Source organism: Schistocerca gregaria, unplaced genomic scaffold (assembly GCF_023897955.1).
Source record: "Schistocerca gregaria isolate iqSchGreg1 unplaced genomic scaffold, iqSchGreg1.2 ptg000043l, whole genome shotgun sequence".
NCBI lineage: Eukaryota > Metazoa > Arthropoda > Insecta > Orthoptera > Acrididae > Schistocerca > Schistocerca gregaria.
The window spans coordinates 11,746,680-11,771,623 of NW_026061702.1; positions in this window are offsets into that span (position 1 = coordinate 11,746,680).

Genomic DNA, 24,944 nt, shown 5'->3' on the forward strand with positions numbered 1-24,944 from the left:
AGTGCAAGCGTTTCCGAGAGCAGAACGGCCAATGTGACGATGTGGCTTTAAGTCGATTCGATAACAAATGACGAAAATGGACGGATTTCTCTGGTTTTTACTACATATGAACATTTTTCACATTCTTCCCTGCAACTCGGCTGCTAGTCCTCCTTTCATGCAGAATCTTAAGGTCCTAGCTCATGTCCAAGGCACCAAAGCCAGCTAAAAAGTCAATAATCGATACCTAAAACTTGAATTGTACTACTTCTTACTGTCTATTACATCAACTTAGAAGCTTGAACTGTGTTCTACTATGGTGAGTGCAGTGTCTCCGGATACCGCAGCACGCGACATAGCTTTGCAGACGATAAGTACAAGCGTTTCGGAGAGAAGAGCGGCCAATGTGACGATGTGGCTTTAAGTCGATTCGATAACAAATGACGAAAATGGACGGATTTCTAAGGTTTTTACTACATATGAACACTTTTCACATTCTCCCGTGCAACTCGATTGCTAGTCCTCCTTTCATGCAGAATATTAAGGTCCTAGCTCATGTCCAAGGCACCAAAGCCAGCTAAAAAGTCAATAATCGATACCTAAAACTTGAATTGGATTACTTCTTACTGGCAATTACATGAACTTAGATGCTTCATCTGTGTTCTACTATGGTGATTTTAGTGTCTCCGCTTACCGCAGCACGCGACATAGCATTGCAGACGATAAGTACAACCGTTTCAGAGAGAAGAGCGGCCAATGTGACGATCTGGCTTTAAGTCGATTCGATAACAAATGACGAAAATGGACGGATTTCTAAGGTTTTTACTACATATGAACACTTTTCACATTCTCCCGTGCAACGCGGCAGCTAGTCCTCCTTTCATGCAGAATGTTAAGGTCCTAGCTCATGTCCAAGGCACCAAAGCCAGCTAAAAAGTCAATAATCGATACCTAAAACTTGAATTGGACTACTTCTTACTGGCTACTACATCAACTTAGAAGCTTCATCTGTGTTCTACTACGGTGCTTTTCCTGTTTCCGCCTACGGCAAAACGCGACATAGCTTTGCAGACGATAAGTACAACCGTTTCAGAGAGCACAGCGGGTAATGTGACGATCTGACTTTAAGTCGATTCGATAACAAATGACCAAAACGGACGGATTTCTCAGGTTTTTACTACATATGAACACTTTTCACATTCTGCCCTGCAACTCGGCTGCCAGTCCTCCTTTCATGCAGAATCGTAAGGTCCTAGCTCATGTCCAAGGCACCAAAGCCAGCTAAAAAGTCAATAATCGATACCTAAAACTTGAATTGGACTACTTCTTACTGGCTATTACATCAACTTAGAAGCTTCATCTGTGTTCTACTATGATGCTTTTCCTGTTTCCGCCTACGGCAACACAAGACATAGCTTTGAAGACGATAAGTACAACCGTTTCCGAGAGCAGAGCGGCCAATGTGACGATCTGGCTTTAAGTCGATTCGATAACAAATGACGAAAACGGACGGATTTCTAAGGTTTTTACTACATATGAACACTTTTAACATTCTCCCGTGCAACTCGGCTGCTAGTCCTCCTTTCATGCAGAATGTTAAGGTCCTAGCTCATGTCCAAGGCACCAAAGCCAGCTAAAAAGTCAATAATCGATACCTAAAACATGAATTGTACTACTTCTTACTGGCTATTACATGAACTTAAAAGCCTCATCTGTGTTCTACTATGGTGATTTTAGTGTCTCCGCATACCGCAGCACGCGACATAGCTTTGCAGACGATAAGTACAATCGTTTCAGAGAGAAGAGCGGCCAATGTGACGATCTGGCTTTAAGTCGATTCGATAACAAATGACGAAAACGGAAGGATTTCTAAGGTTTTTACTACATATGAACACTTTTCACATTCTCCCGTGCAACGCGGCTGCTAGTCCTCCTTTCATGCAGAAATTTAAGGTCCTAGCTCATGTCCAAGGCACCAAAGCCAGCGAAAAAGTCAATAATCGATACCTAAAACTTGAATTGTACTACTTCTTACTGGCAATTACATCAACTTAGAAGCTTCATCTGTGTTCTACTATGGTGCTTTTAGTGTCTCCACATACCGCAGCACGCGACATAGCTTTGCAGACGATAAGTACATCCGATTCAGAGAGAAGAGCGGCCAATGTGACGATCTGGCTTTAAGTCGATTCGATAACAAATGACGAAAACGGACTGATTTCTCAGGATTTTACTACATATGAACACTTTTCACATTCTCCCGTGCAACTCGGCTGCTAGTACTCCTTTCATGCAGAATCTTAAGGTCCTAGCTCATGTCCAAGGCGCCAAAGCCAGCTAAAAAGTCAATAATCGATACCTAAATCTTGAATTGGATTACTTCTTACTGGCTATTACATCAACTTAGATGCTTCATCTGTGTTCTACTATGGTGATTTTAGTGTCTCCGCTTACCGCATCACGCGACATAGCATTGCAGACGATAAGTACAACCGTTTCAGAGAGAAGAGCGGCCAATGTGACGATCTGGCTTTAAGTCGATTCGATAACAAATGACGAAAATGGACGGATTTCTAAGGTTTTTACTACATATGAACACTTTTCACATTCTCCCGTGCAACGCGGCAGGTAGTCCTCCTTTCATGCAGAATGTTAAGGTCCTAGCTCGTGTCCAAGGTACCAAAGCCAGCTAAAAAGTCAATAATCGTTACCTAAAACTTGAATTGGACTACTTCTTACTGGCTATTACATCAACTTAGAAGCTTCATCTGTGTTCTACTACGGTGCTTTTCCTGTTTCCGCCTACGGCAACACGCGACATAGCTTTGCAGACGATAAGTACAACCGTTTCCGAGAGCACAGCGGGCAATGTGACGATCTGACTTTAAGTCGATTCGATAACAAATGACCAAAACGGACGGATTTCTCAGGTTTTTACTACATATGAACACTTTTCACATTCTCCCCTGCAACTCGGCTGCCAGTCCTCCTTTCATGCCGAATCGTAAGGTCCTAGCTCATGTCCAAGGCACCAAAGCCAGCTAAAAAGTCAATAATCGATACCTAAAACTTGAAATGGACTACTTCTTACTGGCTATTACATCAACTTAGAAGCTTCATCTGTGTTCTACTATCATGCTTTTCCTGTTTCCGACTGCAGCACCACGCGACATAGCTTTGCAGACGATAAGTACAAGCGTTTCCGAGAGCAGAACGGCCAATGTGACGATCTGGCTTTAAGTTGATTCCATAACAAATGACGAAAACGGACGGATTTCTCTGGTTTTTACTACATATGAACATTTTTCACATTCTTCCCTGCAACTCGGCTGCTAGTCCTCCTTTCATGCAGAATCTTAAGGTCCTAGCTCATGTCCAAGGCACCAAAGCCAGCTAAAAAGTCAATAATCGATACCTAAAACTTGAATTGTACTACTTCTTACTGTCTATTACATCAACTTAGAAGCTTGAACTGTGTTCTACTATGGTGAGTGCAGTGTCTCCGGATACCGCAGCACGCGACATAGCTTTGCAGACGATAAGTACAAGCGTTTCGGAGAGAAGAGCGGCCAATGTGACGATCTGGCTTTAAGTCGATTCGATAACAAATGACGAAAATGGACGGATTTCTAAGGTTTTTACTACATATGAACACTTTTCACATTCTCCCGTGCAACTCGGCTGCTAGTCCTCCTTTCATGTAGAATGTTAAGGTCCTAGCTCATGTCCAAGGCAACAAAGCCAGCTAAAAAGTCAATAATCGATACCTAAAACTTGAAATGGACTACTTCTTACTGGCTATTACATCAACTTAGAAGCTTCATCTGTGTTCTACTATCATGCTTTTCCTGTTTCCGACTGCAGCACCACGCGACATAGCTTTGCAGACGATAAGTACAAGCGTTTCCGAGAGCAGAACGGCCAATGTGACGATCTGGCTTTAAGTTGATTCCATAACAAATGACGAAAACGGACGGATTTCTCTGGTTTTTACTACATATGAACATTTTTCACATTCTTCCCTGCAACTCGGCTGCTAGTCCTCCTTTCATGCAGAATCTTAAGGTCCTAGCTCATGTCCAAGGCACCAAAGCCAGCTAAAAAGTCAATAATCGATACCTAAAACTTGAATTGTACTACTTCTTACTGTCTATTACATCAACTTAGAAGCTTCATCTGTGTTCTACTATGATGCTTTTCCTGTTTCCGCCTACGGCAACACGCGACATAGCTTTGCAGACGATAAGTGCAAGCGTTTCCGAGAGCAGAACAGCCAATGTGACGATGTGGCTTTAAGTCGATTCGATAACAAATGACGAAAATGGACGGATTTCTCTGGTTTTTACTACATATGAACATTTTTCACATTCTTCCCTGCAACTCGGCTGCTAGTCCTCCTTTCATGCAGAATCTTAAGGTCCTAGCTCATGTCCAAGGCACCAAAGCCAGCTAAAAAGTCAATAATCGATACCTAAAACTTGAATTGTACTACTTCTTACTGTCTATTACATCAACTTAGAAGCTTGAACTGTGTTCTACTATGGTGAGTGCAGTGTCTCCGGATACCGCAGCACGCGACATAGCTTTGCAGACGATAAGTACAAGCGTTTCGGAGAGAAGAGCGGCCAATGTGACGATGTGGCTTTAAGTCGATTCGATAACAAATGACGAAAATGGACGGATTTCTAAGGTTTTTACTACATATGAACACTTTTCACATTCTCCCGTGCAACTCGATTGCTAGTCCTCCTTTCATGCAGAATATTAAGGTCCTAGCTCATGTCCAAGGCACCAAAGCCAGCTAAAAAGTCAATAATCGATACCTAAAACTTGAATTGGATTACTTCTTACTGGCAATTACATGAACTTAGATGCTTCATCTGTGTTCTACTATGGTGATTTTAGTGTCTCCGCTTACCGCAGCACGCGACATAGCATTGCAGACGATAAGTACAACCGTTTCAGAGAGAAGAGCGGCCAATGTGACGATCTGGCTTTAAGTCGATTCGATAACAAATGACGAAAATGGACGGATTTCTAAGGTTTTTACTACATATGAACACTTTTCACATTCTCCCGTGCAACGCGGCAGCTAGTCCTCCTTTCATGCAGAATGTTAAGGTCCTAGCTCATGTCCAAGGCACCAAAGCCAGCTAAAAAGTCAATAATCGATACCTAAAACTTGAATTGGACTACTTCTTACTGGCTACTACATCAACTTAGAAGCTTCATCTGTGTTCTACTACGGTGCTTTTCCTGTTTCCGCCTACGGCAAAACGCGACATAGCTTTGCAGACGATAAGTACAACCGTTTCAGAGAGCACAGCGGGTAATGTGACGATCTGACTTTAAGTCGATTCGATAACAAATGACCAAAACGGACGGATTTCTCAGGTTTTTACTACATATGAACACTTTTCACATTCTGCCCTGCAACTCGGCTGCCAGTCCTCCTTTCATGCAGAATCGTAAGGTCCTAGCTCATGTCCAAGGCACCAAAGCCAGCTAAAAAGTCAATAATCGATACCTAAAACTTGAATTGGACTACTTCTTACTGGCTATTACATCAACTTAGAAGCTTCATCTGTGTTCTACTATGATGCTTTTCCTGTTTCCGCCTACGGCAACACAAGACATAGCTTTGCAGACGATAAGTACAACCGTTTCCGAGAGCAGAGCGGCCAATGTGACGATCTGGCTTTAAGTCGATTCGATAACAAATGACGAAAACGGACGGATTTCTAAGGTTTTTACTACATATGAACACTTTTAACATTCTCCCGTGCAACTCGGCTGCTAGTCCTCCTTTCATGCAGAATGTTAAGGTCCAAGCTCATGTCCAAGGCACCAAAGCCAGCGAAAAAGTCAATAATCGATACCTAAAACTTGAATTGTACTACTTCTTACTGGCAATTACATCAACTTAGAAGCTTCATCTGTGTTCTACTATGGTGCTTTTAGTGTCTCCACATACCGCAGCACGCGACATAGCTTTGCAGACGATAAGTACATCCGATTCAGAGAGAAGAGCGGCCAATGTGACGATCTGGCTTTAAGTCGATTCGATAACAAATGACGAAAACGGACTGATTTCTCAGGATTTTACTACATATGAACACTTTTCACATTCTCCCGTGCAACTCGGCTGCTAGTACTCCTTTCATGCAGAATCTTAAGGTCCTAGCTCATGTCCAAGGCGCCAAAGCCAGCTAAAAAGTCAATAATCGATACCTAAATCTTGAATTGGATTACTTCTTACTGGCTATTACATCAACTTAGATGCTTCATCTGTGTTCTACTATGGTGATTTTAGTGTCTCCGCTTACCGCATCACGCGACATAGCATTGCAGACGATAAGTACAACCGTTTCAGAGAGAAGAGCGGCCAATGTGACGATCTGGCTTTAAGTCGATTCGATAACAAATGACGAAAATGGACGGATTTCTAAGGTTTTTACTACATATGAACACTTTTCACATTCTCCCGTGCAACGCGGCAGGTAGTCCTCCTTTCATGCAGAATGTTAAGGTCCTAGCTCGTGTCCAAGGTACCAAAGCCAGCTAAAAAGTCAATAATCGTTACCTAAAACTTGAATTGGACTACTTCTTACTGGCTATTACATCAACTTAGAAGCTTCATCTGTGTTCTACTACGGTGCTTTTCCTGTTTCCGCCTACGGCAACACGCGACATAGCTTTGCAGACGATAAGTACAACCGTTTCCGAGAGCACAGCGGGCAATGTGACGATCTGACTTTAAGTCGATTCGATAACAAATGACCAAAACGGACGGATTTCTCAGGTTTTTACTACATATGAACACTTTTCACATTCTCCCCTGCAACTCGGCTGCCAGTCCTCCTTTCATGCCGAATCGTAAGGTCCTAGCTCATGTCCAAGGCACCAAAGCCAGCTAAAAAGTCAATAATCGATACCTAAAACTTGAAATGGACTACTTCTTACTGGCTATTACATCAACTTAGAAGCTTCATCTGTGTTCTACTATCATGCTTTTCCTGTTTCCGACTGCAGCACCACGCGACATAGCTTTGCAGACGATAAGTACAAGCGTTTCCGAGAGCAGAACGGCCAATGTGACGATCTGGCTTTAAGTTGATTCCATAACAAATGACGAAAACGGACGGATTTCTCAGGTTTTTACTACATATGAACACTTTTCACATTCTCCCGTGCAACTCGGCTGCTAGTCCTCCTTTCATGCAGAATCTTAAGGTGCTAGCTCATGTCCAAGGCACCAAAGCCAGCTAAAAAGTCAATAATCGATAACTAAAACTTGAATTCCACTACTTCTTACTGGCTATTACACCAACTTAGAAGCTTCATCTGTGTTCTACTATGGTGCTTTTAGTGTCTCCACATACCGCAGCACGCGACATAGCTTTGCAGACGATAAGTACAAGCGTTTCAGAGAGAAGAGCGGCCAATGTGACGATCTGGCTTTAAGTCGATTCGATAACAAATGACCAAAACGGACGGTTTTCTCGGGTTTTTACTACATATGAACACTTTTCACATTCTCCCCTGCAACTCGGCTGCTAGTCCTCCTTTCATGCAGAATCTTAAGGTCCTAGCTCATGTCCAAGGCACCAAAGCCAGCTAAAAAGTCAATAATCGATACCTAAAACTTGAATTGGACTACTTCTTACTGGCTATTACATCAACTTACAAGCTTCGTCTGTGTTCTACAACGGTGCTATTCCTGTTTCCGCCTATGGCAACACGCGACATAGCTTTGCAGACGATAAGTACAACCGTTTCCGAGAGCAGAGCGGCCAATGTGACGATCTGGCTTTAAGTCGATTCGATAACAAATGACGAAAACGGACGGATTTCTCAGGTTTTTACTACATATGAACACTTTTCACATTCTCCCCTGCAACTCGGCTGCTAGTCCTCCTTTCATGCAGAATCTTAAGGTCCTAGATCATGTCCAAGGCACCAAAGCCAGCTAAAAAGTCAATAATCGATACCTAAAACTTGAATTGTACTACTTCTTACTGGCTATTACATCAACTTAGAAGCTTGAACTGTGTTCTACTATGGTGAGTGCAGTGTCTCCGCATACCGCAGCACGCGACATAGCTTTGCAGACGATAAGTACAAGCGTTTCAGAGAGAAGAGCGGCCAATGTGACGATCTGGCTTTAAGTCGATTCGATAACAAATGACGAAAATGGACGGATTTCTCTGGTTTTTACTACATATGAACATTTTTCACATTCTTCCCTGCAACTCGGCTGCTAGTCCTCCTTTCATGCAGAATCTTAAGGTCCTAGCTCATGTCCAAGGCACCAAAGCCAGCTAAAAAGTCAATAATCGATACCTGAAATTTGAATTGTACTACTTCTTACTGGCTATTACATCAACTTAGATGCTTGAACTGTGTTCTACTATGGTGAGTGCAGTGTCTCCGGATACCGCAGCACGCGACATAGCTTTGCAGACGATAAGTACAAGCGTTTCGGAGAGAAGAGCGGCCAATGTGACGATCTGGCTTTAAGTCGATTCGATAACAAATGACGAAAATGGACAGATTTCTAAGGTTTTTACTACATATGAACACTTTTCACATTCTCCCGTGCAACTCGGCTGCTAGTCCTCCTTTCATGCAGAATGTTAAGGTCCTAGCTCATGTCCAAGGCACCAAAGCCAGCTAAAAATCAATAATCGATACCTAAAACTTGAATTGGACTACTTCTTACTGGCTATTACATCAACTTAGAAGCTTCATCTGTGTTCTACTACGGTGCTTTTCCTGTTTCCGCCTACGGCAACACGCGACATAGCTTTGCAGACGATAAGTACAACCGTTTCCGAGAGCACAGCGGGCAGTGTGACGATCTGACTTCAAGTCGATTCGATAGCAAATGACGAAAACGGACGGATTTCTCAGGTTTTTACTACATATGAACACTTTTCACATTCTCCCCTGCAACTCGGCTGCCAGTCCTCCTTTCATGCAGAATCGTAAGGCCCTAGCTCATGTCCAAGGCACCAAAGCCAGATAAAAAGGCAATAATCGATACTTAAAACTTGAAATGGACTACTTCTTACTGGCTATTACATCAACTTAGAAGCTTCATCTGTGTTCTACTATGATGCCTTTCCTGTTTCCGCCTACGGCAACACGCGACATAGCTTTGCAGACGATAAGTACAAGCGTTTCCGAGAGCAGAACGGCCAATGTGACGATTTGGCTTTAAGTCGATTCGATAACAAATGACGAAAATGGACGGATTTCTCTGGTTTTTACTACATATGAACATTTTTCACATTCTTCCCTGCAACTCGGCTGCTAGTCCTCCTTTCATGCAGAATCTTAAGGTCCTAGCTCATGTCCAAGGCACCAAAGCCAGCTAAAAAGTCAATAATCGATACCTAAAACTTGAATTGTACTACTTCTTACTGTCTATTACATCAACTTAGAAGCTTGAACTGTGTTCTACTATGGTGAGTGCAGTGTCTCCGGATACCGCAGCACGCGACATAGCTTTGCAGACGATAAGTACAAGCGTTTCGGAGAGAAGAGCGGCCAATGTGACGATCTGGCTTTAAGTCGATTCGATAACAAATGACGAAAATGGACGGATTTCTAAGGTTTTTACTACATATGAACACTTTTCACATTCTCCCGTGCAACTCGGCTGCTAGTCCTCCTTTCATGCAGAATGTTAAGGTCCTAGCTCATGTCCAAGGCACCAAAGCCAGCTAAAAAGTCAATAATCGATACCAAAAACTTGAATTGGACTACTTCTTCCTGGCTATTACATCAACTTAGAAGCTTCATCTGTGTTCTACTACGGTGCTTTTCCTGTTTCCGCCTACGGCAACACGCGACATAGCTTTGCAGGCGATAAGTACAACCGTTTCCGAGAGCACAGCGGGCAATGTGACGATCTGACTTTAAGTCGATTCGATAACAAATGACGAAAACGGACGGATTTCTCAGGTTTTTACTACATATGAACACTTTTCACATTCTCCAATGCAACTCGGCTGCCAGTCCTCCTTTCATGCAGAATCGTAAGGTCCTAGCTCATGTCCAAGGCACCAAAGCCAGCTAAAAAGTCAATAATCGATACCTAAAATTTGAAATGGACTACTTCTTACTGGCTATTACATCAACTTAGAAGCTTCATCTGTGTTCTACTATGATGCTTTTCCTGTTTCCGCCTACGGCAACACGCGACATAGCTTTGCAGACGATAAGTACAAGCGTTTCCGAGAGCAGAACGGCCAATGTGACGATCTGGCTTTAAGTCGATTCGATAACAAATGACGAAAATGGACGGATTTCTCTGGTTTTTACTACATATGAACATTTTTCACATTCTTCCCTGCAACTCGGCTGCTAGTCCTCCTTTCATGCAGAATCTTAAGGTCCTAGCTCATGTCCAAGGCACCAAAGCCAGCTAAAAAGTCAATAATCGATACCTAAAACTTGAATTGTACTACTTCTTACTGTCTATTACATCAACTTAGAAGCTTGAACTGTGTTCTACTATTGTGAGTGCAGTGTCTCCGGATACCGCAGCACGCGACATAGCTTTGCAGACGATAAGTACAAGCGTTTCGGAGAGAAGAGCGGCCAATGTGACGATCTGGCTTTAAGTCCATTCGATAACAAACGACGAAAATGGACGGATTTCTAAGGTTTTTACTACATATGAACACTTTTCACATTCTCCCGTGCAACTCGGCTGCTAGTCCTCCTTTCATGCAGAATCTTTAGGTCCTAGCTCATGTCCAAGGCACCAAAGCCAGCTAAAAAGTCAATAATCGATAACTAAAACTTGAATTGTACTACTTCTTACTGGCTATTACATCAACTTAGAAGCTTCATCTGTGCTCTACTATGGTGCTTTTAGTGTCTCCACATACCGCAGCACGCGACATAGCTTTGCAGACGATAAGTACAAGCGTTTCAGAGAGAAGAGCGGCCAATGTGACGATCTGGCTTTAAGTCGATTCGATAACAAATGACGAAAACGGACGGATTTCTAAGGTTTTTACTACATATGAACACTTTTCACATTCTCCCGTGCAACTCGGCTGCTAGTCCTCCTTTCATGCAGAATCTTAAGGTCCTAGCTCATGTCCAAGGCACCAAAGCCAGCTAAAAAGTCAATAATCGATACCTAAAACATGAATTGTACTACTTCTTACTGCCTATTACATCAACTTAAAAGCTTCAACTGTGTTCTACTATGGTGATTTTAGTGTCTCCGCGTACCGCAGCACGCGACATAGCTTTGCAGACGATAAGTACAAGCGTTTCAGAGAGAAGAGCGGCCAATGTGACGATCTGGCTTTAAGTCGATTCGATAACAAATTACGAAAACGGAAGGATTTCTAAGGTTTTTACTACATATGAACACTTTTCACATTCTCCCGTGCAACGCGGCTGCTAGTCCTCCTTTCATGCAGAAATTTAAGGTCCTAGCTCATGTCCAAGGTAACAAAGCCAGCTAAAAAGTCAATAATCGATACCTAATACTTGAATTGTACTACTTCTTACTGGCTATTACATCAACTTAGAAGCTTCATCTGTGTTCTACTATGGTGATTTTAGTGTCTCCACATACCGCAGCACGCGACATAGCTTTGCTGACGATAAGTACAACCGTTTCAGAGAGAAGAGCGGCCAATGTGACGATCTGGCTTTAAGTCGATTCGATAACAAATGACGAAAACGGACGGATTTCTCAGGTTTTTACTACATATAAACACTTTTCACATTCTCCCGTGCAACTCGGCTGCTAGTCCTCCTTTCATGCAGAATCTTAAGGTGCTAGCTCATGTCCAAGGCACCAAAGCCAGCTAAAAAGTCAATAATCGATACCTAAAACTTGAATTCCACTACTTCTTACTGGCTATTACATCAACTTAGAAGCTTCATCTGTGTTCTACTATGGTGCTTTTAGTGTCTCCACATACCGCAGCACGCGACATAGCTTTGCAGACGATAAGTACAAGCGTTTCAGAGAGAAGAGCGGCCAATGTGACGATGTGGCTTTAAGTCGATTCGATAACAAATGACCAAAACGGATGGATTTCTCAGGTTTTTACTACATATGAACACTTTTCACATTCTCCCCTGCAACTCGGCTGCTAGTCCTCCTTTATTGAGGAATCTTAAGGTCCTAGCTCATGTCCAAGGCACCAAAGCCAGCTAAAAAGTCAATAATCGATACCTAAAACTTGAATTGGACTACTTCTTACTGGCTATTACATCAACTTAGAAGCTTCGTCTGTGTTCTACAATGGTGCTTTTCCTGTTTCCGCCTACGGCAACACGCGACATAGCTTTGCAGACGATAAGTACAACCGTTTCCGAGAGCAGAGCGGCCAATGTGACGATCTGGCTTTAAGTCGATTCGATAACAAATGACGAAAACGGACGGATTTCTCAGGTTTTTACTACATATGAACACTTTTCACATTCTCCCCTGCAACTCGGCTGCTAGTCCTCCTTTCATGCAGAATCTTAAGGTCCTAGCTCATGTCCAAGGCACCAAAGCCAGCTAAAAAGTCAATAATCGATACCTAAAACTTGAATTGTACTACTTCTTACTGGCTATTACATCAACTTAGAAGCTTGAACTGTGTTCTACTATGGTGAGTGCAGTGTCTCCGCATATCGCAGCACGCGACATAGCTTTGCAGACGATAAGTACAAGCGTTTCAGAGAGAAGAGCGGCCAATGTGACGATCTGGCTTTAAGTCGATTCGATAACAAATGACGAAAACGGACGGATTTCTAAGGTTTTTACTACATATGAACACTTTTAACATTCTCCCGTGCAACTCGGCTGCTAGTCCTCCTTTCATGCAGAATCTTAAGGTCCTAGCTCATGTCCAAGGCACCAAAGCCAGCTAAAAAGTCAATAATCGATACCTAAAACATGAATTGTACTACTTCTTACTGGCTATTACATCAACATAGAAGCTTCATCTGTGTTCTACTATGGTGATTTTAGTGTCTCCGCATACCGCAGCACGCGACATAGCTTTGCAGACGATAAGTACAACCGTTTCAGAGAGAAGAGCGGCCAATGTGACGATCTGGCTTTAAGTCGATTCGATAACAAATGACGAAAACGGAAGGATTTCTAAGGTTTTTACTACATATGAACACCTTTCACATTAACCCGTGCAACGCGGCTGCTAGTCCTCCTTTCATGCAGAAATTTAAGGTCCTAGCTCATGTCCAAGGCACCAAAGCCAGCTAAAAAGTCAATAATCGATACCTAAAACTTGAATTGTACTACTTCTTACTGGCAATTACATCAACTTAAAAGCTTCATCTGTGTTCTACTATGGTGCTTTTAGTGTCTCCACATACCGCAGCACGCGACATAGCTTTGCAGACGATAAGTACAAGCGTTTCAGAGAGAAGAGCGGCTAATGTGACGATCTGGCTTTAAGTCGATTCGATAACAAATGACGAAAACGGACTGATTTCTCAGGATTTTACTACATATGAACACTTTTCACATTCTCCCGTGCAACTCGGCTGCTAGTCCTCCTTTCATGCAGAATCTTAAGGTCCTAGCTCATGTCCAAGGCACCAAAGCCAGCTAAAAAGTCAATAATCGATACCTAAAACTTGAATTGGATTACTTCTTACTGGCTATTACATCAACTTAGAAGCTTCATCTGTGTTCTACTACGGTGCTTTTCCTGTTTCCGCCTACGGCAACACGCGACATAGCTTTGCAGACGATAAGTACAAGCGTTTCCGAGAGCACAGCGGGCAATGTGACGATCTGGCTTTAAGTCGATTCGATAACAAATGACGAAAATGGACGGATTTCTAAGGTTTTTACTACATATGAACACTTTTCACATTCTCCCGTGCAACTCGGCTGCTAGTCCTCCTTTCATGCAGAATCTTAAGGTCCTAGCTCATGTCCAAGGCAACAAAGCAAGCTAAAAAGTCAATAATCGATACCTAAAACTTGAATTCTACTACTTCTTACTGGCTATTACATCAACTTAGAAACTTCATCTGTGTTCTACTATGGTGATTTTAGTGTCTCCGCATACCGCAGCACGCGACATAGTTTTGCAGACGATAAGTACAACCGTTTCAGAGAGAAGAGCGGCCAATGTGACGATCTGGCTTTAAGTCGATTCGATAACAAATGACGAAAACTGACGGATTTCTCAGGTTTTTAATACATATGAACACTTTTCACATTCGCCCGTGCAATTCGGCTCCTAGTCCTCCTTTTATGCAGAATCTTAAAGTCCTAGCTCATGTCCAAGGCACCAAAGCCAGCTAAAAAGTCAATAATCGATACCTAAATCTTGAATTGGACTACTTCTTACTGGCTATTACATCAACTTAGAAGCATCATCTGTGTTCTACTATGGTGCTTTTAGTGTCTCCGCATACCGCAGCACGCGGCATAGCTTTGTAGACGATAAGTACAACCGTTTCAGAGAGAAGAGCGGCCAATGTGACGATCTGGCTTTAAGTCGATTCGATAACAAATGACGAAAACGGACGGATTTCTCGGGTTTTTACTACATATGAACACTTTTCACATTCTCCCGTGCAACTCGGCTGCTAGTCCTCCTTCATGCAAAATCTTAATTTCCTAGCTCGTGTCCAAGGCACCAAGGAAGGGTAAAAAGTCATTAACTGATACCTAAAACTTTAATTGTACTACTTCTTACTGGCTATTACATCAACTTAGAAGCTTCATCTGTGTTCTACTATGGTGCCTTTAGTGTCTCCGCATACCGCAACACGCGACATAGCTTTGCAATCGATAAGTACAACCGTTTCAGAGAGAAGGGCGGCTAATGTGACGATCTGGCTTTAAGTCGATTCGATAACAAATGACGAAAACGGACGGTTTTCTCGGGTTTTTACTACAAATCAACACTTTTCACATTCTTCCATGCAAATCGGCTGCTAGTCCTCCTTTCATGCAGAATGTTAAGGTCCTAGCTCATGTCCAAGGCACCAAAGCCAGCTAAATAGTCAATAATCGATACCTAAAACTTGAATTGTACTACTTCTTCCTGGCTATTACGTCAACTTAGAAGCTTCATCTGTGTTCTACTCTGGTGATTTTAGTGTCTCCGCATACCGCAGCACGCGACATAGCTTTGCAGACGATAAGTACAAGCGTTTCAGAGAGAAGAGCGGCTAATGTGACGATCTGGCTTTAAGTCGATTCGATAACAAATGACGAAAACTGACGAATTTCTCAGGTTTTTACTACATATGAACACTTTTCACATTCTCCCGTGCTACTCGGCTGCTAGTCCTCCTTTCATGCAGAATCGTAAGGTCCTAGCTCATGTCCAAGGCACCAAAGCTAGCTAAAAAGTCAATAATCGATACCTAAAACTTGAATTGTACTACTTCTTGCTGGCTATTACATCAGCTTAGAAGCCTCATCTGTGTTCTACTATGGTGATTTTAGTGTCTCCGCATACCGCAGCACGCGACGTAGCTTTGTAGACGATAAGTACAACCTTTTCAGAGAGAAGAGCGACCAATGTGACGATCTGGCTCTAAGTCGATTCGATAACAAATGACGAAAACGGACGGATTTCTCAAGTATTTTTTTACATATGAACACTTTTCACATTCTCCCGTACAACTCGGCTGCTAGTCCTCCTTTCATGCAGAACCTTAAGGCCGTAGCTCATGTCCAAGGCACCAAAGCCAGCTAAAAAGTCAATAATCGATACCTAAAACTTGAATTGTACTACTTCTTACTGGCTATTACATCAACTTAGAAGCTTCATCTGTGTTCTACTATGCTGCTTGTAGTGTCTCAGCATACCGCAGCATGCGACATAGCTTTGCAGACGATAAGTACAAGCGTTTCAGAGAGAAGAGCGGCCAATGTGACGATCTGGCTTTAAGTCGATTCGATAACAAATGACGAAAACGGACGGATTTCTCAGGTTTTTACTACATATGAACACTTTTCACATTCTACCGTGCTACTCGGCTGCTAGTCCTCCTTTCGTGCTGAATCTTAAGGTCCTAGCTCATGTCCAAGGCACCAAAAATAGCTAAAAAGTCAATAATCGATACCTAAAACTTGAATTGTACTACTTCTTACTGGCTGTTACATCAACTTAGAAGGTTCATCTGTGTTCTACTATGGTGCTTTTAGTGTCTCCACATACCGCAGTACGCGACATAGCTTTGCAGACGATAAGTACAACCGTTTCAGAGAGAAGAGCGGCCAATGTGACGATCTGGCTTTAAGTCGATTCGATAACAAATGACGAAAACGGACGGATTGCTCAGGTTTTTACTACATATGAACACTTTTCACATTCTCCCGTGCAACTCGGCTGCTAGTCCTCCTTTCATGCAGAATCGTAAGGTCCTACCTCATGTCCAAGACACCAAAGCCAGCTAAAAAGTCAATAATCGATACCTAAAACTTGAATTGTACTACTTCTTACTGGCTATTACATCAACTTAGAAGCCTCATTTGTGTTCTACTATGCTGCTTGTAGTGTCTCAGCATACCGCAGCATGCGACATAGCTTTGCAGACGATAAGTACAAGCGTTTCAGAGAGAAGAGCGGCCAATGTGACGATCTGGCTTTAAGTCGATTCGATAACAAATGACGAAAACGGACGAATTTCTCAGGTTTTTACTACATATGAACACTTTTCACATTCTCCCGTCCAACTCGGCTGTTAGTCCTCCTTTCATGCAGAATCGTAAGGTCCTAGCTCATGTCCAAGGCACCAAAGCCAGCTAAAAAGCCAATAATCGATACCTAAAACTTGAATTGTCCTACTTCTTACTGGCTATTACATTAACTTAGAAGCTTCATCTGTGTTCTACTATGGTGCTTTTAGTGTCTCCGCATACCGCAGCACACGACATAGCTTAGTAGACGATAAGTACAACCGTTTCAGAGAGAAGAGCGGCCAATGTGACGATCTGGCTTTAAGTCGATTCGATAACAAATGACGAAAACGGACGGATTTCTCAGGTTTTTATTACATATGAACACTTTTCACATTCTCCTGTGCAACTCGGCTGCTAGTCCTCCTTTCATGCTCAATCGTAAGGTCCTAGCTCATGTCCAAGGCACCAAAGCCAGCTAAAAAGTCAATAATCGATACCTAAAACTTGAATTGTACTACTTCTTACTGGCTATTACATTAACTTAGAAGCTTCATCTGTGTTCTACTATGGTGCTTTTAGTGTCTCCGCATACCGCAGCACGCGACATAGCTTAGTAGACGATAAGTACAACCGTTTCCGAGAGCAGAGCGGCCAATGTGACGATCTGGCTTTAAGTCGATTCGATAACAAATGACGAAAACGGACGGATTTCTCAGGTTTTTATTACATATGAACACTTTTCACATTCTCCCGTGCAACTCGGCTGCTAGTCCTCCTTTCATGCAGAATCGTAAGGTCCTAGCTCATGTCCAAGGCACCAAAGCCAGCTAAAAAGTCAATGATCGATACCTAAAACTTGAATTGTACTACTTCTTACTGGCTATTACATCAACTTAGATGCTTCATCTGTTTCCTACTATGGTGATTTTAGTGTCTCCGCATACCGCAGCTCGCGACATAGCTTTGCAGACGATAAATACAAGCGTTTCAGAGAGAAGAGCGGCCAATGTGACGATCTGGCTTTAAGTCGATTCGATAACAAATGACGAAAACGGACGAATTTCTCAGGTTTTTACTAGATATGAACACTTTTCACATTCTCCCGTGCTATTCGGCAGCTAGTCCTCCTTTCATGCTGAATCTTAAGGTCCTAGCTCACGTCCAAGGCACCAAAGCTAGCTAAAAAGTCAATAATCGATACCTAAAACTTGAATTGTACTACTTCTTACTGGCTATTACATCAACTTAGAAGCTTCATCTGTGTTCTACTATGCTGCTTGTAGTGTCTCAGAATACCGCAGCATGCGACATAGCTTTGCAGGCGATAAGTACAACCGTTTCAGAGAGAAGAGCGACCAATGTGACGATCTGGCTTTAAATCGATTCGATAACAAATGACGAAAACGGACGGATATCTCAGGTATTTTTTTACATATGAACACTTTTCACATTCTCCCGTGCAACTCGGCTGCTAGTCGTCCTTACATGCAGAATCTTAAGGTCCTAGCTCATGTCGAAGGCACCAAAGCCAGCTAAAAAGTCAATAATCGATACCTAAAACTTGAATTGTACTATTTCTTACTGGCTATTACATCAACTTAGAAGGTTCATCTGTGTTCTACTATGGTGCTTTTAGTGTCTCCACATACCGCAGTACGCGACATAGCTTTGCAGACGATAAGTACAACCGTTTCAGAGAGAAGAGCGGCCAATGTGATGATCTGGCTTAAAGTCGATTCGATAACAAATGACGAAAACGGACGGATTTCTCAGGTTTTTATTACATATGAACACTTTTCACATTCTCCTGTGCAACTCGGCTGCTAGTCCCCCTTTCATGCTCAATCGTAAGGTCCTACCTCATGTCCAAGGCACCAAAGCCAGCTAAACAGTCAATAATCGATAACCAAAACTTGAATTGGATTACTTCGTACTGGCTATTACATCAACTTAGATGCTTCACCTGTGTTCTACTATGGTAATTTTAGTGTCTCCACATACCGCAGCACGCGACATAGCTTTGCAGACGATAAGTACACCCGTTTCAGAGAGCAGAGCGGCCAATGTGACGATCTGGCTTTAAGTCGATTCGATAACAAATGACGAAAACGGACGGATTTCTCAGGTTTTTACTACATATGAACACTTTTCACATTCTCCCGTGCAACTCGGCTGCTAGTCCTCCTTTCATGCAGAATCTTAAGGTCCTAGCTCATGTCCAAGGCACCAAAGCCAGCTAAAAAGTCAATAATCGATACCTAAAACTTGAATTGTACTATTTCTTACTGGCTATTACATCAACTTAGAAGGTTCATCTGTGTTCTACTATGGTGCTTTTAGTGTCTCCACATACCGCAGTACGCGACATAGCTTTGCAGACGATAAGTACAACCGTTTCAGAGAGAAGAGCGGCCAATGTGATGATCTGGCTTAAAGTCGATTCGATAACAAATGACGAAAACGGACGGATTTCTCAGGTTTTTATTACATATGAACACTTTTCACATTCTCCTGTGCAACTCGGCTGCTAGTCCTCCTTTCATGCTCAATCGTAAGGTCCTAGCTCATGTCCAAGGCACCAAAGCCAGCTAAAAAGTCAATAATCGATACCTAAAACTTGAATTTTACTACTTCTTACTGGCTATTACATTAACTTAGAAGCTTCATCTGTGTTCTACTATGGTGCTTTTAGTGTCTCCGCATACCGCAGCACGCGACATAGCTTAGTAGACGATAAGTACAACCGTTTCCGAGAGCAGAGCGGCCAATGTGACGATCTGGCTTTAAGTCGATTCGATAACAAATGACGAAAACGGACGGATTTCTCAGGTTTTTATTACATATGTACACTTTTCACATTCTCCCGTGCAACTCGGCTGCTAGTCCTCCTTTCATGCAGAATCGTAAGGTCCTAGCTCATGTCCAAGGCACCAAAGCCAGCTAAAAAGTCAATGATCGATACCTAAAACTTGAATTGTACTACTTCTTACTGGCTATTACATCAACTTAGAAGCTTCATCTGTGTTCTACTATGGTGCTTTTAGTGTCTCCACATACCGAAGAACGTGGCATAGCTTTGTAGACGATAAGTACAACTGTTTCAGAGAGAAGAGCGGCCAATGTGACGATCTGTCTTTAAGTCGATTCGATAACAAATGACGAAAACGGACGGATTTCTCAGGTTTTTATTACATATGAACACTTTTCACATTCTCCCGTGCTACTCGGCTGCTAGTCCTCCTTTCATGCAGAATCTTAAGGTCCTAGCTCATGTCCAAGGCATCAAAGCCAGCTAAAAAGTCAATAATCGATACCTAAAACTTGAATTGTACTTCTTCTTACTGGCTATTACATCAACTTAGAAGCTTCGTCTGCGTTCTACTATGGTGCTTTTATTGAGTCCACGTACCGCAGCACGCGACATAGCTTTGCAGACGACAAGTACAACTTTTTCAGAGAGAAGAGCGGCCAATGTGACGATCTGGCTTTAAGTCGATTCGATAACAAATGACGAAAACGGACGGATTTCTCAGGTTTTTATTACATATGAACACTTTTCACATTCTCCCGTGCTACTCGGCTGCTAGTCCTCCTTTCATGTAGAATCTTAAGGTCCTAGCTCATGTCCAAGGCACCAAAGCCAGCTAAAAAGTCAATAATCGATACCTAAAACTTGAATTGGATTACTTCTTACTGGCTATTACATCAACTTAGATGCTTCATCTGTGTTCTACTATGGTAATTTTAGTGTCTCCACATACCGCAGCACGCGACACAGCTTTGCAGACGATAAGTACAAGCGTTTCAGAGAGAATAGCGGCCAATGTGACGATCTGGCTTTAAGTCGATTCGATAACAAATGACGAAAACGGATGGATTTCTAAGGTTTTTACTACATATGAACACTTTTCACATTCTCCCGTGCTACTCGGCTGCTAGTCCTCCTTTCATGCAGAATTTTAAGGTACTAGCTCATGTCCAAGGCACCAAAGCCAGCTAAAAAGTCAATAATCGATACCTAAAACTTGAATTGTACTACTTCTTACTGGCTATTACATCAACTTAGAAGCTCCATCTGTGTTCTACTATGGTGCTTTTAGTGTCTCCGCATACCGCAGAACGCGACATAGCTTTGCAGACGATAAGTACAACCGTTTCAGAGAGAAGAGCGGCCAATGTGATGATCTGGCTTAAAGTCGATTCGATAACAAATGACGAAAACGGACGGATTTCTCAGGTTTTTATTACATATGAACACTTTTCACATTCTCCTGTGCAACTCGGCTGCTAGTCCTCCTTTCATGCTGAATCGTAAGGTCCTAGCTCATGTCCAAGGCACCAAAGCCAGCTAAAAAGTCAATAATCGATACCTAAAACTTGAATTGTACTACTTCTTACTGGCTATTACATCAACTTAGAAGCTTCATCTGTGTTCTACTATGGTGCTTTTAGTGTCTCCACATACCGAAGAACGTGACATAGCTTTGTAGACGATAAGTACAACTGTTTCAGAGAGAAGAGCGGCCAATGTGACGATCTGTCTTTAAGTCGATTCGATAACAAATGACGAAAACGGACGGATTTCTCAGGTTTTTATTACATATGAACACTTTTCACATTCTCCCGTGCTACTCGGCTGCTAGTCCTCCTTTCATGCAGAATCTTAAGGTCCTAGCTCATGTCCAAGGCATCAAAGCCAGCTAAAAAGTCAATAATCGATACCTAAAACTTTAATTGTACTACTTCTTACTGGCTATTACATCAACTTAGAAGCTTCATCTGCGTTCTACTATGGTGCTTTTATTGTGTCCACGTACCGCAGCACGCGACATAGCTTTGCAGACGACAAGTACAACTTTTTCAGAGAGAAGAGTGGCCAATGTGACGATCTGGCTTTAAGTCGATTCGATAACAAATGATGAAAACGGACGGATTTCTCAGGTTTTTACTACATATGAACACTTTTCACATTCTCCCGTGCAACTAGGCTGCTAGTCCTCCTTTCATGTAGAATCTTAAGGTCCTAGCTCATGTCCAAGGCACCAAAGCCAGCTAAAAAGTCAATAATCGATACCTAAAACTTGAATTGGATTACTTCTTACTGGCTATTACATCAACTTAGATGCTTCATCTGTGTTCTACTATGGTAATTTTAGTGTCTCCACATACCGCAGCACGCGACACAGCTTTGCAGACGATAAGTACAACCGTTTCCGAGAGCAGAGCGGCCAATGTGACGATCTGGCTTTAAGTCGATTCGATAACAAATGACGAAAACGGACGGATTTCTCAGGTTTTTATTACATATGAACACTTTTCACATTCTCCCGTGCAACTCGGCTGCTAGTCCTCCTTTCATGCAGAATCGTAAGGTCCTAGCTCATGTCCAAGGCACCAAAGCCAGCTAAAAAGTCAATGATCGATACCTAAAACTTGAATTGTACTACTTCTTACTGGCTATTACATCAACTTAGATGCTTCATCTGTTTCCTACTATGGTGATTTTAGTGTCTCCGCATACCGCAGTTCGGGACATAGCTTTGCAGACGATAAATACAAGCGTTTCAGAGAGAAGAGCGGCCAATGTGACGATCTGGCTTTAAGTCGATTCGATAACAAATGACGAAAACGGACGAATTTCTCAGGTTTTTACTACATATGAACACTTTTCACATTCTCCCGTGCTATTCGGCAGCTAGTCCTCCTTTCATGCTGAATCTTAAGGTCCTAGCTCACGTCCAAGGCACCAAAGCTAGCTAAAAAGTCAATAATCGATACCTAAAACTTGAATTGTACTACTTCTTACTGGCTATTACATCAACTTAGAAGCTTCATCTGTGTTCTACTATGCTGCTTGTAGTGTCTCAGAATACCGCAGCATGCGACATAGCTTTGCAGACGATAAGTACAACCGTTTCAAAGAGAAGAGCGACCAATGTGACGATCTGGCTTTAAATCGATTCGATAACAAATGACGAAAACGGACGGATATCTCAGGTTTTTATTACATATGTACACTTTTCACATTCTCCCGTGCAACTCGGCTGCTAGTCCTCCTTTCATGCAGAATCGTAAGGTCCTAGCTCATGTCCAAGGCACCAAAGCCAGCTAAAAAGTCAATGATCGATACCTAAAACTTGAATTGTACTACTTCTTACTGGCTATTACATCAACTTAGAAGCTTCATCTGTGTTCTACTATGGTGCTTTTAGTGTCTCCACATACCGAAGAACGTGGCATAGCTTTGTAGACGATAAGTACAACTGTTTCAGAGAGAAGAGCGGCCAATGTGACGATCTGTCTTTAAGTCGATTCGATAACAAATGACGAAAACGGACGGATTTCTCAGGTTTTTATTACATATGAACACTTTTCACATTCTCCCGTGCTACTCGGCTGCTAGTCCTCCTTTCATGCAGAATCTTAAGGTCCTAGCTCATGTCCAAGGCATCAAAGCCAGCTAAAAAGTCAATAATCGATACCTAAAACTTTAATTGTACTACTTCTTACTGGCTATTACATCAACTTAGAAGCTTCGTCTGCGTTCTACTATGGTGCTTTTATTGAGTCCACGTACCGCAGCACGCGACATAGCTTTGCAGACGACAAGTACAACTTTTTCAGAGAGAAGAGCGGCCAATGTGACGATCTGGCTTTAAGTCGATTCGATAACAAATGACGAAAACGGACGGATTTCTCAGGTTTTTATTACATATGAACACTTTTCACATTCTCCCGTGCTACTCGGCTGCTAGTCCTCCTTTCATGTAGAATCTTAAGGTCCTAGCTCATGTCCAAGGCACCAAAGCCAGCTAAAAAGTCAATAATCGATACCTAAAACTTGAATTGGATTACTTCTTACTGGCTATTACATCAACTTAGATGCTTCATCTGTGTTCTACTATGGTAATTTTAATGTCTCCACATACCGCAGCACGCGACACAGCTTTGCAGACGTTAAGTACAAGCGATTCAGAGAGAAGAGCGGCCAATGTGACGATCTGGCTTTAAGTCGATTCGATAACAAATGACGAAAACGGATGGATTTCTAAGGTTTTTACTACATATGAACACTTTTCACATTCTCCCGTGCTACTCGGCTGCTAGTCCTCCTTTCATGCAGAATTTTAAGGTACTAGCTCATGTCCAAGGCACCAAAGCCAGCTAAAAAGTCAATAATCGATACCTAAAACTTGAATTGTACTACTTCTTACTGGCTATTACATCAACTTAGAAGCTCCATCTGTGTTCTACTATGGTGCTTTTAGTGTCTCCGCATACCGCAGAACGCGACATAGCTTTGCAGACGATAAGTACAACCGTTTCAGAGAGAAGAGCGGCCAATGTGACGATCTGGCTTTAAGTCGATTCGATCACAAATGACGAAAACGGACGGATGTCTCAGGTTTTTAATACATATGAACACTTTTCACATTCTCCCGTGCACATGGGCTGCTAGTCCTCCTTTTATGCAGAATCATAAAGTCCTAGCTCATGTCCAAGGCAAAAAAAAACCAGCTAAAAAGTCAATAATCGATACGTAAAACTTGAATTGTACTACTTCTTACTGGCTATTACATCAACTTAGAAGTTTCATCTGTGTTTCACTATGCTGCTTGTAGTGTCTCAGCATACCGCAGCATGCGACATAGCTTTGCAAACGATAAGTACAAGCGTTTCAGAGAGAAGAGCGGCCAATGTGATGATCTGGCTTTAAGTCGATTCGATAACAAATGACGAAAACAGACGAATTTCTCAGGTTTTTACTACATATGAACACTTTTCACATTCTCCCGTGCAACTCGGCTGCTAGTCCTCCTTTCATGCAGAATCTTAAGGTCCTAGCTCATGTCCAAGGCACCAAAGCCAGCTAAAAAGTCAATAATCGATACCTAAAACTTGAATTCTACTACTTCTTACTGGCTATTACATCAACTTAGAAGCTTCATCTGTGTTCTACTATGGTGCTTTTAGTGTGTCCACATACCGCAGCACGCGACATAGCTCAGTAGACGATAAGTACAACCGTTTCCAAGAGCAGAGCGGCCAATGTGACGATCTGGCTTTAAGTCGATTCGATAACAAATGACGAAAACGGACGGATTTCTCAGGTTTTTATTACATATGAACACTTTTCACATTCTCCCGTGCTACTCGGCTGCTAGTCCTCCTTTCACGCAGAATCGTAAGGTCCTAGCTCATGTCCAAGGCACCAAAGCCATCTAAAAAGTCAATAATCGATACCTAAAACTTGAATTGTTCTACTTCTTACTGGCTATTACATTAACTTAGAAGCTTCATCTGTGTTCTACTATGGTGC